This window comes from Ovis aries, chromosome 3, assembly GCF_016772045.2.
Source record: "Ovis aries strain OAR_USU_Benz2616 breed Rambouillet chromosome 3, ARS-UI_Ramb_v3.0, whole genome shotgun sequence".
NCBI classification, from domain to species: Eukaryota; Metazoa; Chordata; class Mammalia; order Artiodactyla; family Bovidae; genus Ovis; species Ovis aries.
Window position 1 is genome coordinate 40,846,568 of NC_056056.1, and position 23,757 is coordinate 40,870,324.

General features: G+C 38.6%; 1 long non-coding RNA gene across 1 annotated transcript in view; it reads right to left on the reverse strand.

The window, feature by feature from the left end:
* Positions 1 to 3,825: 3,825 nt before the first annotated feature.
* The window catches only part of LOC132659578 (uncharacterized), a 31,364-nt gene continuing 11,432 nt past the window's right edge, over positions 3,826 to 23,757 (reverse strand). The window contains exon 3 of the long non-coding RNA XR_009600142.1: positions 3,826 to 7,072. This is a non-coding gene — a long non-coding RNA (uncharacterized LOC132659578). The remainder of the gene's footprint in view (positions 7,073 to 23,757) is intronic.

Below are 23,757 nucleotides of genomic sequence, written 5' to 3' on the forward strand. Positions count from 1 at the left end.
ATGTAGTTTCAGGATTGCATGTCCTTTGCAAAAAGGAAATCACATACCAACATTTATGTGGTAAGATTTAAACGAATGAAATGAACATCGGTCTCGTGATGGTGGAGGTAAACTACCTCGCTTGACTAGGATGACTAGGGTAGCTGTAGCCATCCCTTTTGATACTCGATATGAACACATGGATTTGCATCCTGGAATTTTGTCAAACCTGCTTTGTGGATATGGTACATGGCAGTCAGTGTTCTAAAGATATACAAATTGATTATTTCAGTTACCAAAAATTAATTTTCCAGAATAGAGTGGAGTATATGGAAATACATTTCAAAAGATCATTTTAAAATTTGCCTGAAAGACATCCCCCTCCTCCCCCCCCCCCGCCCCCAGCCTGCCCATGTAATTCTCCCTCTCCTGCATCTTTGCTTTCTTAGGGTCTATGGCTCAAACTGGAACCTGGTTAAAACAACTACCAAATTGCACTGCTCCCTGTGCCCCAGTGAATCTCTGCATTAGCTCATTGCACACAGTTCTTAGTACTGAACCAGGGTTTGCTCTTCTAAGTAAAAGAGTCAGGTCTATTCATGTTTGTTTGTCTGTTTTCATTAACAGCAGTGATTTGAATTGTGGTTGTCCTTTTTTCAACTGGCCTGCCATGTCTGTTTTTACATATGTTGTATATGGTCTATAAAAACAAGGACTATTCTCCATTTAAAGATGATATACATTCATGCACAATTATCTACATATACAATATCTCTCACACAAATACACGAAAACATGAAAACTTTTAAAATCCTTTCAGATGGTTTGAATGATTTTCTTTACATGTTTTCAACTTAACCTAATGGCAAACCTCCCTTCATTCTACACTAGTTTAATTAGTTTGACAGGACTGGAAACTTGTTCTTCCTATTCACACTTATTATTCATCTCTTGGAATGCCCTGTAGGGAGAATGAAGCCCAAGAAAGCAGTAGTTACCAAATGCCTCAACGCTAAATGCCCTTTTAGGTTGACTCGGCACAATAGTGGCAGTGAGAAGACCTGACTTTAGGGCAACCTAAGAAAAATGACATTTTCTAGAACGTCCTCTATTTAAACAAGTTGTGAAGAAGAAAACTATGCCCATTTCTCCCTGGAGCTTTGAATGGGTCCTGGGGACTCTAGTTTATTTCTATGGTATCTGAAATCTTTGCTAAAGAAACAGTAGAGGTATCAGATTTTGCAAGATAAGCCCTCAGTTTGTAACAGCAAATGTGGAGATAATTTCAGGATTTTTAAGGACTGCAAAGGTAACCTGGAACATTTCAGATATTTTGTAAAGGGGTAGGTTGAAATGCAGAACTGATAAACCAGGAAGAAGGGCTTTTCCTTTCAGTTAACTTTGAAAATTTCCTCAGAGAGCAAACTTTTGATATGGGGCAAAGATTCTTACAAGGTTGGTACAGGTGGATAATTTAAAAAATAAGAGTGCATTTATCTGCATACATTATTTAAATACCTAGAGCAGTTCTCTGCTTTAATGATAAATTACGATCAGTAAAATCTGTTGGCTGCCTTCAAGCTAACTAATGGATCACTAATCAGCAACAGTCGAATCATTCTAGCTAAGGTGAAATAAATACCTCCAAGGAAGCTGCAGCTAATTTTTGTCATTTAAACTCATAAAGATGCTTACATATATTTCTGCATTCTTGTCCTATATATGTGTATATGTAGGACACCATATGCACATACATATGTGCTCATGATCATGTTAAAAAGTTATTCCTTGACACATCCTTGTCCACGCACCATGGTTCTATTCTCCATGGATAAGAAAGATTGTTCCTGCAACTAATTAATCCTTAAAGAGATTGGCTGATAGATCTCATTGTTAGCAATACATTTTTAATTGTTCATTTTATTCAATCACCATTTGAACACAAGTCAATTTGCAATTTTATTAGAGAACAGAAAAGGCCTGGGGTCTATTCCTGGTTTTTTTTTTTTTTTTTTTCTTTTAAAGAAAAGGATAAAAAGCAGGCAAATTTTCATAAGGAATGTTAATTCTCTAATTAATTTTATGTATCAAGCAAGAATGAATGTGTCCTGCTATCTACACAGAAGTCTTTTGGCCAAGAAGTACATTTTGTCATAACTTCCCTTCCAGAGAAACCTCTTTACAAGCTTTGTGGCCAAATACCCAGGCAACTGATGACCAGCTTTGAAGCAACTGTTCACAGACCATTTGCTTTGATGACATTTAGAGGCTTTTCTCCCCTCATTCCAAGTCTATTGTAAGTAGAGTACACATGCCATGCAGCCTTTGAAAACTAATCAATACAGTAAGAATCTTCAGGGTGCAGCTGACTAGTATCACATCTTCAAACTCCCCCCCACCCCCCCGCTTTTTTTTTAAAGCTGGCTTGTACACATTTCTAAGGTAAACCTTATGAATGAGGTTGGGTGGATTATCCTCACCATATTCACAGGTAACCTAGTGTACCCTGGCTCGCTCTTCCATATTTTAACATCAAAAGCTCATAATCTGTGTAAGTTAACCTTCCATAAAACTAAAATTATATGGTCATCATACACAATCTGATGATTGATTACAGCTGCCAAAAAGGTCACAAACTGTGAATGTTTGCTACAGTTGCACCATGAAAATTATTGTACAATTTTAAGGAATCCATCCAGAGAAAATAGACAGCTTACATTCATAGGCTGCAGAATTGAAGCATGTATGTTTTCTTTGTGACTTTTAGCTCTCTTAAAATCAATGTTAAAACCCTTAGGTCTGATTTTTCATTTCAATGTCTTTGTGTAATGTGCCTCGACCATACCTCATCTAATTTAATAAGATGCAAGCTAAGGAAGTACTTAAGTTACTTATCAAGGGTTTTAGATGACACATTATTATTGTATTCGAAAGTCAATATTTGCTAATCATGTTAGTACAGGAACTGTTCCAGGCCTACAATTCTTAAATTGCAGAGATATTTAAGGTTAATTAAACCTATCTCCCCTGGTCCTCTCTCTCCACCTCTGTGGAAGGAGTAAATCAATGACATCCTAAACATGTCCAGAGAGCCAGAGATCCAAGTCTGAAAGTCACTAACATCTTTAAGCCTCTGTTTGTTTCAGTGCCCTAGAGTTGAGCTTTGCCATTTCTCCACAGTTTAAGGAATATTTGCATGTTTTGAGAGCAAAGTTCACTAATTCTCTCGATGTGATTAGAGAGGTCTGGCCATTCTTGAACATATAACATGGAGTCCAAAATTTTTTCAAGTCAGGAGAAGGCTGAAATAACATATGGCTTGATTTCTTTTTCCTTTCTGTATGGCAACTTGTGGGTAAATTTGTGGCAGAGTTGAAAGGTCATGTGTCCTTTCTCAAGCCAGGCATAATGAGAACAGGTGACTGGGTCCACATCCCTGAAGAGGTTATGCTTGTATGAGGCAGTTCCACTGAACCCCTGACCCCTCATACCCCAGAGCAGAAACAGTCAACTGTTCAAAGGTCAATGTTCCCTTTACTTTTAAACAGTAAGCCCATTACATCAGAACCATTTATAATCCAGTGTTACATACAAAGCCCAGGACTTGGCTGAGATCAGTGCTAAATAAACATATGAAGTCTTATTAACATGTATTGACTAGGAGAAAACTGGAAAACAGAGCACTTCAGCGATGACTTACAGTAGCTGCTAGTTCAGCTCCCTCAGGGAGAAACACTAACATATTAACCCAACATGCCACCCAGGATATATTTACGGGTAGTTAGTAAAAACAGTAATGCTGTATAAACTGAATATCTGGAACATGAATCAATAGAGACCAGCTAATTAGGTTATAAATGCATTGATTTTATTTTGAATATGTCCTCAAATAGAGTCTGCAAGTAAGCATTCTGAAATGGGGCTCTTACACTGAGAGAAGGGACAATCAGATTATTCTCTGCCACTCTCCAATCAATCCAGAAGAGTTAGGTAAAGTACTCTGATGCATATTTTATATAATCAGAATGACACATCCTATTAATATTCTAATTACTGTTGAACTGTTAGCAATGCCCTAAGTCTGATGTCTTAGGGCCTCAGAGCAGTAATCCGGGAACCTCGTGTCATCTTTTGTATTCATTCATCCAATTTAAAATGAGATGATTTTCCCTTTAAAGCATTTTTTATTAAACATTATTGTATGCATGGATTTAACATTCTAATTGATTTAGGCGGACTCTCAGAGTGAGTTGCTAACTCCTTTTGTTCTTTTCTTCACTGAAAGAGGTCAGCAGCTGTGATCTTATTTATAAATTTAAATGCCAAATTTTAGCACAATGGGTTATTATTAAAATAACAGTTATTCATGTTCATAAAAAGTCTCTGTTTATGCTGTAAAAACCAGGAATCCAATAATTTAATAAACTAGAGTAAAGATAGGCCAGAATTAATGTCATCTTAGAACACATAAAATTCTGTGGATGTGAAAATGGCTTTGGAAAAAGCAATGAGATGTTTCCACTCTTCTGAGTATTTTCCTCAACCTCAAATTTACTTTATTTTACTTTGAAACATGTAGGAATACATCCTGTATCATAGATAAGATACATTTCCATAAGATAAATGCCAAACAATTGTTGGAAAAGTCAAACTTGCCATCAATTCATACATGAACAGTCAGCCTTTTAGAGGTTTGCTTTATCTTAAATCAAATTCAGTTAAAAAGGTTTATGTGATGATGGTATAGGTCTACTCTGTCTTGAATCATGTAGCTGCTACTGGTCCTGAATATCATGAGTCTGGTGTTCAATGGCTAGGGCCTGGCACACCTTGGGAGAAGTGGGGATGGAAAGAGGTGGATGGATTTGAGAGATGTTTTGGGGGTCAAATTTAAAAGATTAATGAACTAAATTTGCAATATAAGTAAAATGGAGGTGTCAAGGAGACTACTAGACTTATGGCTTAAGAAATTGGAAGACTATTTCCAAAGATGGCAAATATTGGGGAAGTGTGGTTGAGTTTTGGGAGTGCTGGTGTAATAGTGTTCTCATTGAACATAGTAAGGTTGTGATGTGCAAGTGGAGATGTCAAGGGTGCAGCTGAATACTTAAATCCAAAGTTCAGAAGTGAGGTCTTCACTAAACATGTTAACTTTAGCATCAATGGCATTTAACGCTTTGGAAATGGATGAGATCATCCTAGGCACAAGTATAGAGAGAAAGGAGAGACTAAACCTTAACCCTGCAGAGTTAATATTTAAATAGATAGGCAGTAAGTGGCCTTTTGTGTTAGGGTCAGAGACCACACTCCAGAAAACTTTAGCAAATGATCGATGATGAGATGTCAAAGGCATTTCTTTCCTCATACCCTAACTTGTTGCTGTTTAGTCACTAAGTCTTGTCCAACTCTTTGTGACCCCATGGACTGCAGCACCCTAGGCTTCACTGTCCTTCACAATCTCCCAGAGTTTGCTTAGATTCACGTCCCTTGAGTTGGTAATGCTATCTACCATCTTTTCCTCTGCTGCCCTCTTCTTTTGCCTTCAATCTTTCCCAGCTTCAGGGTCTTTTTCAATCAGTTGGCTCTTCGCATCATGTGGCTCAAGTATTGGAGCTTCAGCTTCAGCATCAATCCTTCCAATGAATATTCAGGGTTGATTTCCTTTAGGATTAATTGGTTTGATCTCCTTGCAGTTCACTCAAGAGTCTTCTCCAGCACCACAATTCAAAGGTATCAATTCTTTGGCTGTCAGCCTTCTTTATGGTCCCACTCTCACATCCATTCATGACTACTGGGAAAACCATGGCTTTGACTATATGGACTTTTGTTGGCAAAGTGATATCTCTGCTTTTTAATATGCTTTCTAGGTTTGTCACAGTTTTCCTTCCAAGAAGCAAGTGTCTTTTAATTTCATGGCAGCAGTTTTGGAGTCCCAAAAAATGAAATCTGTCACAGTTTCCACTTTTCCCCCATTTATTTGCCAGGAAGTTATGGGACCAGATGCCATGAACTTCATTTTTTTCAATGTTGGGGTTACAAAGAGTCAGACATAACTGAGCGACTTTCACTCACTTCCGTAAGTCTGGGACCCTCCATCCATAGAGAGCCATCTGGCTCACTCCCTCATGTTCTTTTGGTGTCTGCGCAAATGTCACTCATTCAATGAGGACCTCACTGACCACTATCTAAACAGTAACACCATTCCCATCCCTGTCACTCTCTCTCTCCCTTCCTCTGCTTTCTTTTCTCCATAGAACTTATCACCAATTATGTGTATGAGTTCATTTGCTTATTTTTGTCTGCTCTCACTAGACCCTAAGCCCTACAAGGGCAAGCATTTTGTCTGCCTTCACTGCTGTGATCATAACACCCCTCAAAATGCTTGGCACATAGTAGATGTTCAATAGACACTTTAAAAAATACATGAAACAAAGAATGAACCAGCAAAATAGATAGAAGGGATAAAAAGGAGCAGCCAAAGAAATAGGAAGAAAACATGGAGGTATCTCAGAAGCTAAAAGAGAAAAGTGTTTGAAAAGAAGCACCCATGGTCAAACAAGATGCATGCTGCCAAGGGGTTCAGGAAGATACCTATGCAACAAGTCCATCAGATTTGGCATTGTGAGAATAACTGCTTATGTTAAAGAGAGCAGTTTCAGTGTAGTGCTGGGTGCAGAAGTCAGAATGATTAAGGTTGAGGAAGGACTAGGAGGTAAGGGAGTGGAAAAAAAAACAGTAGCTAACTAGACTAAAGAGTTTTGCTGTGAAGGAGAGTACTGATATAAGGCAGTTAAGAAGGAAGAATATGAGATCAAGGGAGGGTGCATTAATACCTTTTGCTTTGGCTTTTTAAAATAGTGTACCAGTCATCTCCTGCCACGATAATGCTGCTTAACAGACAACCACACAACCTGAGCAGCATTCGACAACACACATCTTTTGTTTCTCCATCTGGAGTGGTGAGGTAGGTGGCTTGGCCTCACATCTGGATTTGGGATGGTTGTAGGCTGGCCTCAGCTAGGGTAACTCAAGTATGTTCCACGTGTTTCTCATCTGCCAGCAGGTGACTCCAGACATGTTCTCACTGTGATGGCTGAGACACAGAAAGGGAAAGAGCAAGTCCTCTTGAGTCCTAGGTTCAAAACAGTCCTGTCACTTTCTCTTCCTTCTGTTGACTAAAGCGAGTGGAGAGGTCAGCTAGATTCAAATGGGAGGTATTCCAGTTCCTGTTGCTATGAAACAAGCTACTCCCAAACTTAACTTCAGAAAATTCAGTTCAGTTCAGTCTCTCTGTCGTGTCCAACTCTTTGCGACCCCATGGACTGCAGCACGCCAAGCTTCCCTGACCATCACCAGCTCCCACAGCTTACTCAAACTTATGTCCATCGAGTCAGTGATGCCATCCAACCATCTCATCCCCTACCATCCCCTTCTCCTCCTGCCTTCAATCTTTCCCAGCATCAGGATCTTTTCCAATGAGTCAGTTCCTCACATCAAGCGGCCAAAGTATTGGAGTTTCAGCTTCAGCATCAGTCCTTGCAATGAATATTCAGGACTGATTTCCTTTAGGATGGACTGGCTGGATCTCTTTGCAGTTCAAGGGACTCTCAAGAGTCTTCTCCAACACCACACTTCAAAAGCATCAATTCTTTGGCTCTCAACTTTCTTTATAGTCCAGCTCTCACTACCATTTTATTATCCTTACAATTTCTCTGAGTCAAAAGTTCAGAGAAGGCATGGTAGGGTTGGCTTGCCTCTGCCCCTTGGTGTCTGGTTCCTAGTTGGTAAGATGCTAAGGCCAGAGGCTGAAATCATGTGAAGGCATCTTTACTTACGTTTGACAGTGATGTCAGTTGTCAACTATGACTGCAGCTGGAACTGTGGGCTGGAGCACAGCCCGTGGCTTCCCCACATGGGCCAGGCTCTCTCACAGTATGACAAAATAATTGGATTTCTTCCATGGCAGTTATGAGATCTGAAGGCTGGTGTCCCAGTGTACAAGGCAGAAGCTATGTCTCCTTTTATTACCTAGCCTCGGAAGTCATGCAATGTCACTTCTGACACATTCAATTGGTTACAAACCAATTCTCAAGCCTTCCTCAGATTCTAAGAGAGAGGAATGATACTCTAGTGCTTAACAGGGGAAATTCAAGAGATGGTTACAGGTACATTTATAAGTGTGGGACTGAGAAGAAAACAGATACAGTAGTTTACTTGCTAATATTTCCTTGGGAAATGTAAACCTAGCTGCATATCATTGGGTGTTGCTTCTCCGTGTCTACTCTTTCTGAGAGCAGCTGACATAGACTAGAAGGCTCTTTACCCTAATAGAAAAGACAAAGTAATTTTAACATGAAACTGGAGTCTCCAGGATAAAGAGTTTGTCTAAACTGACTCTATCTAGTTGATTTTGAGGTTAAGTCCCTGAAGATTCTTGGAGATGGCTGCTGTGAAAACTTCTTTACAAATTTAAAAGCTGTAACAAAGAGAATATAAATTCAGGTCTTAACAATCATGTGTTACAGGGGTTGGGTCTATATATTTGACTCAGTGCTACCCAGGGCTTCTCCTGAAATATTTCTAGGGTAACTTTGGTGTCCAGAAACTCCAGTATAATAACGTCTCTCCGACCATACTGACTGCAGATTAATTTTGCAAAAACCTATAAGACATTTAGGTCTTTGCAGTTATTTGATTATTTAATTTAATTTAAGCCACAGATATTTGTATGGGAGTCCTCTTATTATTTCATTTGTCAATTTACTTAAAACTTGCCATTATTTCAACAAATTAGATTTGGGATATGCTAAACCTAAGAAGCTTAGGGAATAAATGATACTTTAAAAAGTAAACTTTGCCTTTTCTGTGGCTTTTCTGAACTAAAACATTGAAAATAAGCTGACATCTGTTGTAAATTTATGCTGCAAATTTGTATTCTCTAAAACCATATACAATTATATAATAAACATATACAATGAATCATATGCATATATATTATATATTGATATAAACAAAATATCTAAGAATAGTTTACTTATTTTTAAAAGAAAAAGTTTCAATTCTTTTGTGTTACACGTTGGCTTTAAATGACAAAGTTGATGTTGAGTTATTGACAAAATATACTGTTTGAAGAAGATGGTATTTTTGTGACTAGAGAGAGAAGTAGTTTTATAAATATCACCAAATATTATAAATATTTATAAAATATTCTGTAGTTTAAAATTTTTTTGAATGATTCTTGGTATAGCCACATTTGGTATGTAAGGCAGGCATTATTGTTTTATACTCATAGATGTAAAAGCTGAGGATCAAAATATTTAAATGACCTAATTCTACAATAAAAAAATGGCAGAACTAGAATCTAAACCTTGTTTCTATTTTACCCCACTAAGTGGACTATTATATTTATAAATATATGCCTAAATTTACACATCTCTATTGCTATTGTTAAGTCACTTCAGTCGTGTCCGACTCTGTGTGACCCCATAGACGGCAGCCCACCAGGCTCCCCCGTCCCTGGGATTCTCCAGGCAAGAACAGTGGATTGGGTTGCCATTTCCTTCTCCAATGCATAAAAGTGAAAGTGAAGTCGCTCAGTCGTGTCCGACTCCTAGCAACCCCATGGACTGCAGCCTACCAGGCTCCTCCATCCATAAGATTTTCCAGGCACAAGTACTGGAGTGGGGTGCCATTACACATATGCAATCATACAGGTCAATTTTATGTAATCCATAGTCACATGTCTAATTGTATGCATATCTATAGAATTGAATATATTCATAATTATTTGGATTTTAAGAAAAATCACTCATATTTTTATGTTAGAAATGTATGCTTATATTTATTTTTCCATCTCCCTATTAAACTTCCATTTGATATTTGAGACTATGCTTATATTCAGTACATGCATTTATAAAAAAGTGTTTAAAAGATGATAGCTACTAAAGATGCCTTTACATTTTTAAAAGTTGAACAAACACAGAACTTCAGTGTTCAGACTTGGCATTCCATCCACTCCCTTTTTGGAGTTAAAGGGATTCAGCAGTTAAAGTCCATGAAAATTTATGAGGAGGAGCCAAGACAGAGAAAATAGTGTTTATACATAATCCACCCTTGACCTCAACAAAGCTTTTGATAAAGTACAACATGTAAGACTTTGTGCATAGACTTGAGGGCAAAGAACTTAGGAAAAAACCCAAATGGCCAGGAGTTTACAAAAAAAAATGTGCGTGTAAGTGAAAAGGAGCTGACAGATGCAGGCAAGGCAAAGAGGGTCTCCAGGATGTTTTTTTCCAATACTGATCCAGTAGAAGGAAAGAGGAAAGAGTCAATAATACCAAACTAGAAAAGTTCAGGCCTATATCCACAAAAGGCGAATATATATATTTTAACCCAAATAACTTTACTATCTGAGGAGTAGAGTAAAAAAAAAGGGGAGGGGTGGGTTCCAACATTTATTAGTGTCTCAAACTCATAGTGAAGTCTCATGTACTTTTGACTCACTGTACCTCCAGAATTCTAAGAGGCCATTCTTTGAAAGACAAAGCACAAAGGAACATTTAGTAATAGTCTTTTGAGGGACAAACACTACCTCTAATGTGCTTGATAAGTTTAGAATACACTCTGGTTGCAGACATGTGAAAATGTGAGGGTGAGAAGGTGGGCAGTACATCTTAAAATCAAGGAAATAAGGTTACTATTTGGCTTGAACCACCTGGATTAAGAGAAAAATGTATTTCGTGAATAGTACTCAAATGATAACAAGACTGAACAATCAGCAGAACTCTCAGTGTGGTACAATTAAACCAGCAGTTAAATATCTAGCATACAAGTGCTTAAACAAGCAAACAATCACTGCCCGATCACTACTCAATGCACAGAACGTGAATCACAAGAAATTATTTCAGCATTATTGAAGGGAAAAGCCATATTGTGCTCAATTCTGGTTGATGTATTCCATATAAGGATATCAGAGAAAATGAGAAGTTTATGGCAGAAGGTAGATAAAATTATTCAGTGATTCAAGGAAATTTATTATAGAGGAAAAGTACAAAAATTAGGTGTGCCTGTGATGACCTCATTGAGGGAAGCAAGGATGACAGGCCTTGCAAGGGTAGATTCCCTGAAGAGATCTGCATTTAGAACAACCAAAAAGGGAAGAACCAAATCACCGAGAGAGCCAACCATGTGCCACATTTAACTGATATTTCTCATCTATACACTGATATTAGCTAACACTGGAAAGAAAGGGTTCTGAAAAGTGATTAAGATGAACGTCAATGGTCCAAACAAGGGTCTGATTAAGAATTCAGAAGGAGAAAAAGAAACACTTAATGAAGGCATATCTTTTAAAATTGTACTTCATCTGGGCTTTTGAATGACCCTAAATCAACATTTTACTTAGGAAGAAAAAAAGGCACACCTGTATTGTCTGGAGCTGGCATGTGAATGCAGGCTCTGAGTAGATTTTGTCGCTAAGTTTTAGTAGAAAGGAAATTATTTTTCTTTGTTTATCCTTGGGATCAAAATATTACATGGAATGACGAGACCTAAGTGGTTTGAGTGGTTTGTTATAGCTGCTGTTCAGACATCACATTTTGGCTGTTACACTCGACACTTGATGACTTTCAGAATCATCTCTCAGAATCAGCCCCAATATAACCCTTGAGATTAGACCTGTATGAGATTCCTCAGGTGCCTGCTCCATCTCTTATTTCAGTCATTTTTATCTGGATGACAGTGATTTCAGCTTTGAATGAAGGAGACCAGAAGAGGTTAACATGCTCAAACTTTATAAACCCAGAATAAAAGTGAACAATAGCTAAAGGAAATACTCATTTGATATAAAAAGTTGATCAGGACATCTCTTCAGAATATCTCTACACTAGCCTTGGCATTCAAGAAGCAGATTTGCATTCTATTAAAAAGAACCCTCAAGAAAGCCCAGAATTATTTAGAAAATAACAAATGCAACCTGAATGTCCTTAAGCCTTCAGTTCAGTTCAGTTCAGTCGTTCAGTCATGTCCAACTCTTGTGACCCCGTGAATCCCAGCACACCAGGCCTCCCTGTTCATCACTGTCTCCTGGAGTTCACTCCGACTCGCATCCATCGAGTCAGTGATGCCATCCAGCCATCTCATCCTCTATCGTCCCCTTCTCCTCCTGCTCCCAATCCCTCCCAGCATCAAAGTCTTTTCCAATGAGTCAACTCTTCTCATGAGGTGGCCAAAGTACTGGAGTTTCAGCCTTAGCATCATTCCTTCCAAAGAAATCCCAGGGCTGATCTCCTTCAGAATGGACTGGTTGGATCTCCTTGCAGTCCAAGGGACTCTCAAGAGTCTTCTCCAACACCATAGTTCAAAAGCATCAATTCTTCGGTGCTCAGCCTTCTTCACAGTCTAACTGTCACATCCTTACGTGACCACAGAAAAAACCATAGCCTTGACTAGACATACCTTAGTCGGCAAAGTAATGTCTGCTTTTGAATATGCTATCTAGGTTGGTCATAACTTTTCTTCCAAGGAGTAAGTGTCTTTTAATTTCATGGCTGCAGTCACCATCTGCAGTGATTTTGGAGCCCAACAAAATAAAGTCTGACACTGTTTCTACTGTTTCCCCGTCTATTTCCCATGAAGTGATGGGACCGGATGCCATGATCTTTGTTTTCTGAATGTTGAGCTTAAAGCCAACTTTTTCACTCTCCTCTTTCACTTTCATCAAGAGGCTTTTTAGTTCCTCTTCACTTTCTGCCATAAGGGTGGTGTCATCTTCATATCTGAAGTTATTGATATTTCTCCCAGCGATCTTGATTCCAGCTTGTGTTTCTTCCAGTCCAGCGTTTCTCCTGATGTACTCTGCATAGAAGTTAAATAAGCAGGGTGACAATATACAGCCTTGACGTATTCCTTTTCCTGTTTGGAACCAGTCTGTTGGTCCATGTCCAGTTCTAACTGTTGCTTTTTGGCCTGCATATAGATTTCTCAAGAGGCAGGTTAAGTGGTCTGGTATTCCCATCTCTTTCAGAAATTTCCACAGTTTATTGTGATCCACACAGTCAAAGGCTTACTTAAGCCTTACCATTCTGTAATTTTGAATAAGGTCATATTAACAGAAATGGCCAATATTCTTGGAGTTAAAGAGGCTTTTCTTAAACACCCAGAAATCTTAATGACAGGAATGCATATTCTATTTCCTAAACTTTTCTATAACCAAAGGCAATATTAACAGAATTGAGAGAAAAATGACAAAATGCTAAAATTCATTTTAAACCTATATAGAAAGTTATCTTAATATAGAACTCTATGATCTTAAAATATAGAAGCACTTGCAAAGCAAGAAGATGGATAATTGGGGGAAAAAATGAAAAAGTGATAGACAAAACAGATGTTCAAGTACATATCAAAGCAATGAAAAATGAAATAGCAAAATAATATGTTTTGCCTCTCATAATAATCAATTGCTAGTAATCTGAACTGAGCAGGGTGTTGGGGAAATAGTGAACTCTTAAATGGGAGATGAGATTTTAAATTGGAACATTTCTAGACAATCTAGTAAGATAAGTAAAAATTTTTAAATGTTCTGGCCAATGAATTGTATGAAGAGTGCTATGTGTCACTTCTGGGTTGGAACATTGAATTGCCCATTCAAGAACCCCCAAAATGCACTTTTTCCCTCTGGTACAGGAATGAACAATGTTCAAAATAGGATGACTTCCTCAGAATGGGTCTCAAAGAGACTAGATGAATAAAGAGACCTCTGTCAATGTGTGATGAACATACAATAAGAACAAAAAATGAACTTATATTGTTTCATCCATTGAGATTTTAGGGTTTTTTGTCTCACAACAAAACTGAGCTTATCCTGAAAGATATATCTTCTAAGACACTGTGTGAGAATCTACCTGGAGTATATACACAGGAGCAGAATTGGCCCACATGTCTTTTTTTTCCTCACGTTTTGCCTGCACCTCACAGCATGTGGAATCTTAATTCTCCGACCAGGGATCAAACTCCACTTCCCCCAGCCCCCCACCACACTGGAAGGCAGAGTCTTAAACACTAGACTGGCAGGGAAGTTGGTATGCATATATCTAGTTTGATTAAGTACTGATATTGCCCTCCAAGATGGCTCCCCCAGTTCATTCTCCCTATATGCCCAATCCCTGCCAACATTTGGCACTTTCCAGCTTCTAATTCTGGTGAGACTAATTGGTGTAAATGCAAAATTCATTGTTTATTTATTTGCATTTCCCCAATAAAATTAATTTAGGCAATTATTATGCTCATTAGCCTTTGGGGGGAGATTTTATTGTCTATAAATTTTTCTGCTCATATCCCTTGTCCACAGTTGCACAGTTGTGTTTTTCTTGTTGATTTGCAGGACTTCTTTTTATTTTATAGCTAATAATCCCCTGTCAGTTAGAAATGTACAAGTGTCTTCTTGCATTCTGCCATTTATCTGAACACTTTCTCTTTCCATGATGACCTTAATTGAACAGAAACCCTTAATTCTGATGAAATCAGGTGCATTAATTTTCTGCCTCATCTTTTGCACTTGGGAATTTTGCTTAAGAAATCCCCTCCCACTATTAGGTTGTTGGTGGTGGTTTAGTCACTAAGTCATGTCTGACTCTTTACGACCCCATGGACTGTTGCCTGCCAGTCTCCTCTGTCCATGGGATTTCCCAGGCAAGAGTACTGGAGTGGGTTGTCATTTCATTCTCCAAGAGATCTTTCCCACCCATGGATAGACCCTGCATCTCCTGTATTGCAGGTGGTCTCCTGCATCGCAGGTGAATTCTATACTGCTGAGCCAACAAGGAAACTCGCCATTAGGTCACAAGTCTATTTTTACATACCCCAATCTAAAGGCTGGAATGCTAAAATATTGAAATGTTAAATGTTTCACAATTTCTGGTAGTCTTCTTTCACTTTTCAGTATTTACTGAGCACTAATTATGTGTCAGGTGTGATGCAAAGTGTTTCTTTTATTTAATTCTTACAGCATTGTTTTGAGGAGGATACCATTAGAAATTCCATTTTACAGAGAAGAAAATTGAGCTTCAGAGAGGTCATGTAATTTCTCAAGGTCCATATAGCTAATAAGCAACAAAACTTGGATTCCAATCAGATCATCTGACATCAAAATGCCCTTGTTCATAGACACAAGATAACATGAGTTCAAGGTTCAATACACTGACATCTGTTTACTGAACATCTATGTGTGTGTGTCACACACCAAGCAAGCCATGCCCTTGGAAAAGATAATCATTTTTTAGATGTAGATATGTGGTAAATATATTTTAAATTTTAAAATTATGTATATATAGTTATATATATGCATACAAGGAAATAGCTTTCCTTTTTACTGGCTCAATAAACATCTATTAAGCACTTATTTATGCCAGATGTTATGTTAAATGTTGAGATGTGATAATGAACAAGAAAGGGGAGATTTCTGCACTACTGGAGCTTATGGAATGAAACAGCGAATTCTTAAATATCACAAGTGTAATTGATTGTGTATGTGCATCCAAAGTGGGGTACAGTGTTCTTGGGAACAAGTAAGGAGGGTATATACCCTGGATGGGATCAGGGATTAGCAATGGAGTTTCTGAGGATCAAATATTTGAATTGAGACCTGAGAGGTGAGTTGACCTTAGCCAAACGAAGAGATGAAACCAAAACTTGACAGGTAGCGGGAATGGCATGAGTGTTAGACAGGAAAGGTATGCATTTACCCAACAAATCCCTGCATATCAGGGTTGTCTCCTGGAAAAGGAAATAAATAGAGAAAGCCTTGAGTTTCCATAGGATTTAAAAATCCCACAGTTCTTACTCAACATATTCCAGTTTATTGATTAACTTCATGAGGTCAATCTCTTAATGCAGAGGACTATAAAATATCCATTTGTTCTAATACTAGTTTGTCACCATGGGATTATTTTAATTAAAGGGGTTGATTAAACCTTAATTGTTAAGTACTTAATTAAAGTAATTGATTCAAATCAAATCAGAGAAATCAGGTTTCTCTAATGTTCTACAAATACACAAACACATATTCACACACACACGGATACATTCTCACACACATACACAGGCAATAACAAACTCTTACTAAATGTATTCACAGGCATAAACTCACATGCATTCACACCTTCTCATTCATATTTATATGCAATAGTGCATCCTCACATTCACATAAGAACCAATAACAGACATTCACACACACACATATTCACATCCTAAGGCGTGTAGCTTGGACACATGCACTTCAGCTCTAAAAGCACAATTCATTTATTTAACAATTTTTTAACAAGTATTTATTGATTGATTATACAGTGGAAGTGACAAATAGTTCAAGGGGTTAGATCTGATAAATGGAGTGCCTGAAGAACTATGATCGGAGGTTCGTGACATTGTACTGGAGGCAGTGATCAAGACAATTACCAAGAAAAAAAATGCAAAAAGGCAAAATGGTTGTCTGAGGAGGCCTTACAAATAGCTGAGAAAAGAAGAAAAACTAAAGGCAAAGGAGAAAGGAAAGATATAAGCATGTGAATGTGGGGTTCCAAAGAATAGCAAGGAGAGATAAGAAAGCCTTCCTCAGTGATCAGTGCAAAGAAATAGAGAAAAACAATAGAATGGGAAAGACTAGAGATCTCTTCAAGAAAATTAGAGATACCAAGGGAATATTTCATGCAAAGATGGGCACAATAAAGGACAGAAATGGTATGGACCTAACAGAAGCAGAAGATATTAAGAAGAGGTGGCAACAATACACAGAAGAGCTATACAAAAAAGATCTTCTTGACCCAGATAACCATGACAATGTGATCACTCACCTAGAGCCAGACATCCTGGAATGTGAAGTCAAGTCGAACTTAGGAAGCATCACTATGAACAAAGCTAGTGGAGGTGATGGAATTCCAGCTGAGCTATTTCAAATCCTGAAAGATGATGCTGTGAAAGTGCTACACTCAATATGCCAGCAAATTCAGAAAATTCAGCAGTGGCCACGGGTCTGGAAAAGGTCAGTTTTCATTCCAATCCCAAAGAAGGCAATGCCAAAGAACTTTTAAACTACGGCACAATTGCTCTCATCTCACACGCTAGCTCAAAATTCCCCAAGCCAGGCTTCAGCAGTATGTGAACTGTGAATTTTCAGATGTTCAAGATGGATTTAGAGAAGGCAGAGGAACCAGTGATCAAATTGCCAACATCCGTTGATTCATCGACAAAATAAGAGTTCCAGAAAAACTTATATTTCTGCTTTATTGACTATGCCAAAGCCTTTGACTGTATGGATCACAAAAAAACTGTGGAAAATTCTTAAAGAGTTGGGAATAACAGACCACCTGACCTGTCTCCTAAGAAATCTGTATGCAGGTCAAGAAGCAACAGTTAGAACTGGACATGGGACAACAGATGGTTCTGAACTGGGAAAGGAGTACATCAAGGCTGTATATTGTCACCCTGCTTATTTAACTTATATACAGAGTACATCATGTGAAATGCCGGGCTGGAAGAAGCACAAGCTGGTATGAAGATTGCTGGGAGAAATATCAATAACCTCAGGTATGCAGATGACACCACCCTTATGGTAGAAAGCAAAGAAGAACTAAAAAGCCTCTTGTTGAAAGTGAAAGAGGAGAGTGAAACAGTTGGCTTAAAACTCAACTTTCAGAAAACAAAGATCATGGCATCTGGTCCTATCACTTCATGGCAAATAGATGGGGAGACAGTGGAATCAGTGAGAGACTTTATTTTGGGGGGCTCCAAAATCACTGCAGATGATTACTGCAGCCATGAAATTAAAAGACACTTGCTCCTTGGAAGAAAAGCTATGACCAACCTAGATAGCATATTCAAAAGCAGAGACATTATTTGCCAACAAAGGTCCATCTAGTCAAGGCTATGGTTTTTCTTGCGGTCATGTACGGATGTGAGAGTTGGACTGTGAAGAAGGCTGAGCGCTGAAGAATTGATGCTTTTGAACTGTGGTTTTGGAGAAGACTCTTGAGAGTTCCTTGGACTGCAAGGAGATCCAACCAGTCTATTCTGGAGGAGATCAGCCCTGGGATTTCTTTGGAAGGAATGATGCTAAAGCTGAAATTCCAGTACTTTGGCCACCTCATGAGAAGAGTTGACTCATTGGAAAAGGCTCTGATGCTGGGAGGGATTGGGGGCAAGAGGAGAAGAGGACAACAGAGGATGAGATGGCTGGATGGCATCACTGACTCAATGGACATGAGTCTGAGTGAACTCCGGGAGTTGGTGATGGACAGGGAGGCCTGGCGAGCTGCGATTCATGGGGTCGCAAAGAGTCAGAGGCGACTGAGCGACTGAACTGAACTGAAGATATTATTGATGTCATGTATTAAGTAGATAACTAATAAAAAACTTACTGTATAGCACAGGGATCTCTACTCAAAGCACGGAAAGCAAAAAAGCAGGACATTGTTAAAGATTTGATTAGGCAGTGAGACAGGGTAGGGTTAGGATTCTCCCAGGTCTTTAGCTTGAGCACCTGAGAATACTGCAGTACTAGCCTTTATCTAATCACCGCCTGGATCATAGTAATGGCTTGTATTTATTTAGGGCTTACAGTGTGCCAAGTATGTGCATTATGTATGTGTGTATGTATGTCTATGTATATATACGTGTGTGTGTGTAAAATCTCATTTATTATTTTCAGTATCTCTGTCTTAGAGACTTAGAGATGAGGAAAGTAAGGCTAGTGAGGTTAACTTCCTCGCTTCCAAGGACTTGTATGTAAGTGCTAGCATCAGAAATTAAATGCAAGGATGCTGAACCCAGAGCCACCTCAGTAGGACATCGAAAAAGTCATACTCTGGGAAATTCTCATTCTACATTGGTGTTGCTAAGATCCTTATTATCAGGTTCTCTTTGGTCCTGAAGTTGACTCAAATGGTGATCGGTTCACTGCAATTTTTATCCTCACCCCAGATGTGGAAGGATGAGAAGTACTGACCATTCATTTGTCTCTTTGTGCTGGAAAAAGGTAATGCAGATAGACTGGAATTATAAATGGAAATCAAGTTTGAGGATTATTCTTGACTTTTATTTTGTTTCCAGTTAATATAATAAGAGATTTAGTTGCATATAAATCATCTATATCAAATGAACAACTCCAGAGAGGACTGCTCTGGGTACAGTATTTTCCTCTATGACTAATCAGTGTTGGGAGCACACTGTTAGCATGTATCATGCTTAATGGGATTGTTCCTTTCTGATACTTGTAGGACTCTCCTCCTCCCACTGAGCTATTATACACATCCTTGATTCATGACCCTTCTTTCTTTGCACTCCTAATATAGTCTACTTTTGTGACTTCAATTCTCACCACCCTGCTATTCCTGACACCCTCTGTGCACTTGACCTCTCTTAGAGCACTGGATGGCATTTCTTGTCCACTAGTTCTATGCTGGAAAGAGACAGTAGGGAGAGTGCACTCTAGAAAACAGAGAGGTGAGAGGTGATGAGGATACTGCGGACCATGAAATATCTGGCCATAAGCAGAAGCAAGCCAGATTCAAAGTCCTACTTAAGACGTTTAAGGAAGTCTTGTGTACACTTTCCATGCAGGCCCTGTGACCTTGGAGGGAAATCAATACTCAGATTCTGATCATTGTACTGTTACATTTGTAGATAGAGAGCATTCACTATACAGTGATCAACTGAATATATATAATTCACACACAATACATAGGAACCATAATTCCTACATCTAACTCCCTAAATATAGTGTCTTGTATATAAACAGGACAAACACAACCTAACCAGAGACAGTTCTGAGAGGCTAGTGGAAGCCCCAGAAGAATGCTTGGCTGGAGCGTTTATAGGACAAAAGAGGGGGAAGCATTCCTAACCCATTAGGCACTGTTCAGAAGATTTCTAAACAAAATACAAGTTAGATTAGTGCCTAAAGGGAAGAATGAATGCATTCTTGACACTGTGTCCAGCCTTCCCAATCCCCACCCCCTGTACAATGATGTGTCTCTTAGTGAATAAAACAGACAGAAGAAACATAAGGCAAGAATGCAGAGGGAATTAAAAACTGGGAAGAGGGAGGAGGTGGAAGGCACCAATCAATTAATCCTCCCATTTTTGAAATCAGAGAAAACCTTGGCATTCAGTGATGATGAATCAATGCTGCTGACAGATACATCATGTTAGGATCCCAACAATCTAATTCTTCCATCAACAGAGAAGGCAGGTGATTACCACATTATCAGAAGGCTTAAGAAACATGGAGGAAATGCCATACAAGTTCTAGGGCAGCATTATCTGACTCATCCTGCTAAAGACCCAGGACTATATTCTAAACTGATCAGCAGTCCTGGAGAAGGTTGGGATGGGGGTGGGGAAGTGGGTTAAAATCTGGTGGGGGCAATTCTTCTTAGGAGAAAAAGTCTTTTGATTGGAAAAATGAAAAAAAAAATTGAAGAGTCATTTCAGTTGTAGAAAGATGGGCCTTAGGATATGGCTGGTTGTGAGACAACAGTACATAAAGACAGCATTGAATTGTTCTGCATAAGAAATGAGGAGAATTTAATTTTCAAGGACAGGCATGAGAGAGGGATATCTCGTCTCTGAGCAGTGCAGAGATGAAAGGAGACGGAGGGAAATAGCATTCAAGGAAAAGCCACAAAAGGACTAGTTCTCAATAGCAAAATGGCCAGAGAACTTTTGAGAAAGTGAATGTCTAATATTAATCTTATCAATTGTGCTGTAACTCAGTGTAAGCACTCACCAAATCAGCAATAAAAGTCTGTTACACGTAACCGTCTTCTAAAATTGCCTTATTTGGATCTCGCTTTGGAGAATTTTGAAAAAAGGGTTTTGATACTTGTTAAGTAAATGAAAGAAAGAAAATGGACCTTCCACAAGAAGTCAGAGATAAATGAGATAAAAATTCAGCAGAAGCCAAAAATTTGAAGTAGATGTGACTGTAAGAAACAGGTCCCAGATGATCCTAAGATACACACTGGGGTACACATTAGATTTTTCCACGATAGTGAAATGGATACTAAAATTATTTGAATTTAAATATTAAAACCCTTATGGTTAGAATACTGAGAGGCTTACATCTGAGTTATACTGTGTACGTCAGAAAATTGTTTCATCTGCTTCCCATTGTTTAGAATAGCTTCAAATGGAAAATTAAATACTCAACATAGTGCAAGAAAAAAGTAATAATACATCTGCTAGATGGAAAATTATGCAATCAAAATATTTATAAAGCATTTAAAATAAACTGATAAAAGATTTTGTTACATTGTTCAAGTAAAAACAAATGATTCAGATTGTATATATAGTATGACTGGAACTCTATATGTTGCCTAAATTTATCCTAGGAATATAGAGATGACTTGATTCTAAGAAATTCTTTCATATACTTTCACCAATTAATAGATCAATGAAGACAATTGCATTTACTTCCATAGATACCAAAAATACATCCATTCTTGACTTTTATAGCTCATTAAAATAATAATCAGTTCAGATCAGTCACTTAGTCGTGTCCGACTCTTTGCGACCCCATGAATTGCAGTACACCAGGCCTCCCTGTCCATCACCAACTCCCAGAGTTCACTCAGACTCACGTCCATCGAGTCAGTGATGTCATCCAGCCATCTCATCCTCTGTCGTCCCCTTCTCCTCTTGCCCCAATCCCTCCCAGCATCAGAGTCTTTTCCAATGAGTCAACTTTTCGCATGAGGTGGCCAAAGTACTGGAGTTTCAGCCTTAGCATCATTCCTTCCAAAGAAATCCCAGGGCTGATCTCCTTCAGAATGGACTGGTTGGATCTCCTTGCAGTCCAAGGGACCCTCAAGAGTCTTCTCCAACACCACAGTTCAAAAGCATCAATTCTTCGGCGCTCAGTCTTCTTCACAGTCCAAATCTCACATCCATACATGACCACTGGAAAAACCATAGCCTTGACTAGACAGACCTTAGTTGGCAAAGTAATGTCTCTGCTTTTGAATATGCTATCTAGGTTGGTCATAACTTTTCTTCCAAGGAGTATCTTTTAATCTCATAGCTGCAATCACCATCTGCAGTGATTTTGGAGCCCCCAAAAATAAAGTCTAACACTGTTTCCACTGTTTCCCCATCTATTTCCCATGAAGTGGTGGGACCGGATGCCATGATCTTCGTTTTCTGAATGTTGAGCTTTAAGCCAACTTTTTCACTCTCCTCTTTCACTTTCATCAAGACGCTTTTTAGCTCCTCTTCACTTTCTGCCATAAGGGTGGTGTCATCTGCATATCTGAGGTTCTTGATATTTCTCCTGGCAATCTTGATTCCAGCTTGTGTTTCTTCCAGCCCAGCGTTTCTCATGGTGTACTCTGCATAGAAGTTAAATAAGCAGGGTGACAATATACAGCCTTGACGTACTCCTTTTCCTGTTTGGAACCAGTCTGTTGTTCCATGTCCAGTTCTAACTGTTGCTTCCTGACCTGCATACAGGTTTCTCAAGAGACAGGTCAGGTGGTCTGGTATTCCCATCTCTTTCAAAATTTTCCACACTTTATTGTGATCCACACAGTCAAAGGCTTTGGCATAGTCAATAAAGCAGAAATAGATGTTTTTCTGGAACTCAAGAGCTTTTTCGATGATCCAGCGGATGTTGGCAATTTGATCTCTGGTTCCTCTGCCTTTTCTAAAACCAGCTTGAACATCAGGAAGTTCATGGTTCACGTATTGCTGAAGCCTAGCTTGGAGAATTTTGAGCGTTACTTTACTAGCGTGTGAGATGAGTGCCATTGTGTGGTAGTTTGAGTATTCTTTGGCTTTGCCTTTCTTTTGAATTGGAATGAAAACTGCCCTTTTCTAGTCCTGTGGCCACTGCTGAGTTTTCCAAATTTGCTGGCATATTGAGTGCAGCACTTTCACAGCATCATCTTTCAGGATTTGAAACAGCTCAACTGGAATTCCATCACCTCCACTAGCTTTGTTCGTAGTGATGCTTTCTAAGGCCCACTTGACCACATTACAGGATGTCTGGCTCTAGATGAGTGATAATAATAGGTAATTCCTTAACAAGATTTTCTACCTGAACCACAGAGCAAGTTCTTGCTTAATGTTGGATAACTGGATACATCACTATAAAAGTGAGGAACAGTTTAACATTGTTTAAGCTATACTGACTAGACAAAACAGTAGGTTAGAGAACTAGAAAAAAATTGTAAATAATTCAAACATACATCAGTAGAAAAGTGATTACGTAAATGATACTTAATGATTTCTCTTTATAATACCAAGTGGAGAAGGAAATGGAAACCCACTCCAGTATTCATGCCTGGAGAATCCCATGGACAGAGAAGCCTGGCAGGTTACAGTCCATGGGGTTGCAAAGAGTCGTACACAACTGAAATGACTTAGCACATAATACCAAGAGGCATCTGCAATTAAGGGGCTTATTTCACGTAATTGAGATAAAAATGAAAAACAGGGTACAAAGCATTGAAAATAGTGTACAAAGCATGCTTCCTTTCATATAGAAAAAAAGACAGTTTGCATATACACAGATTGCTTTGAAAATAGGAGATGTGAAACAGATAATAAGGGAAAGACTAGGAATCTGGAGGTATGGACAGGAGGTTATGTAAACCCTTCTTTACTGTTCAGATTTATGATTTGTATGTATCATTTTTCCAATTAAAAGAAACTAAGAGTTAAAAGAAAAATAAAACTTTACAGATCAAAAAGTAAATGGAAACTAAATATCCAATAATAGAAAGTTGGATA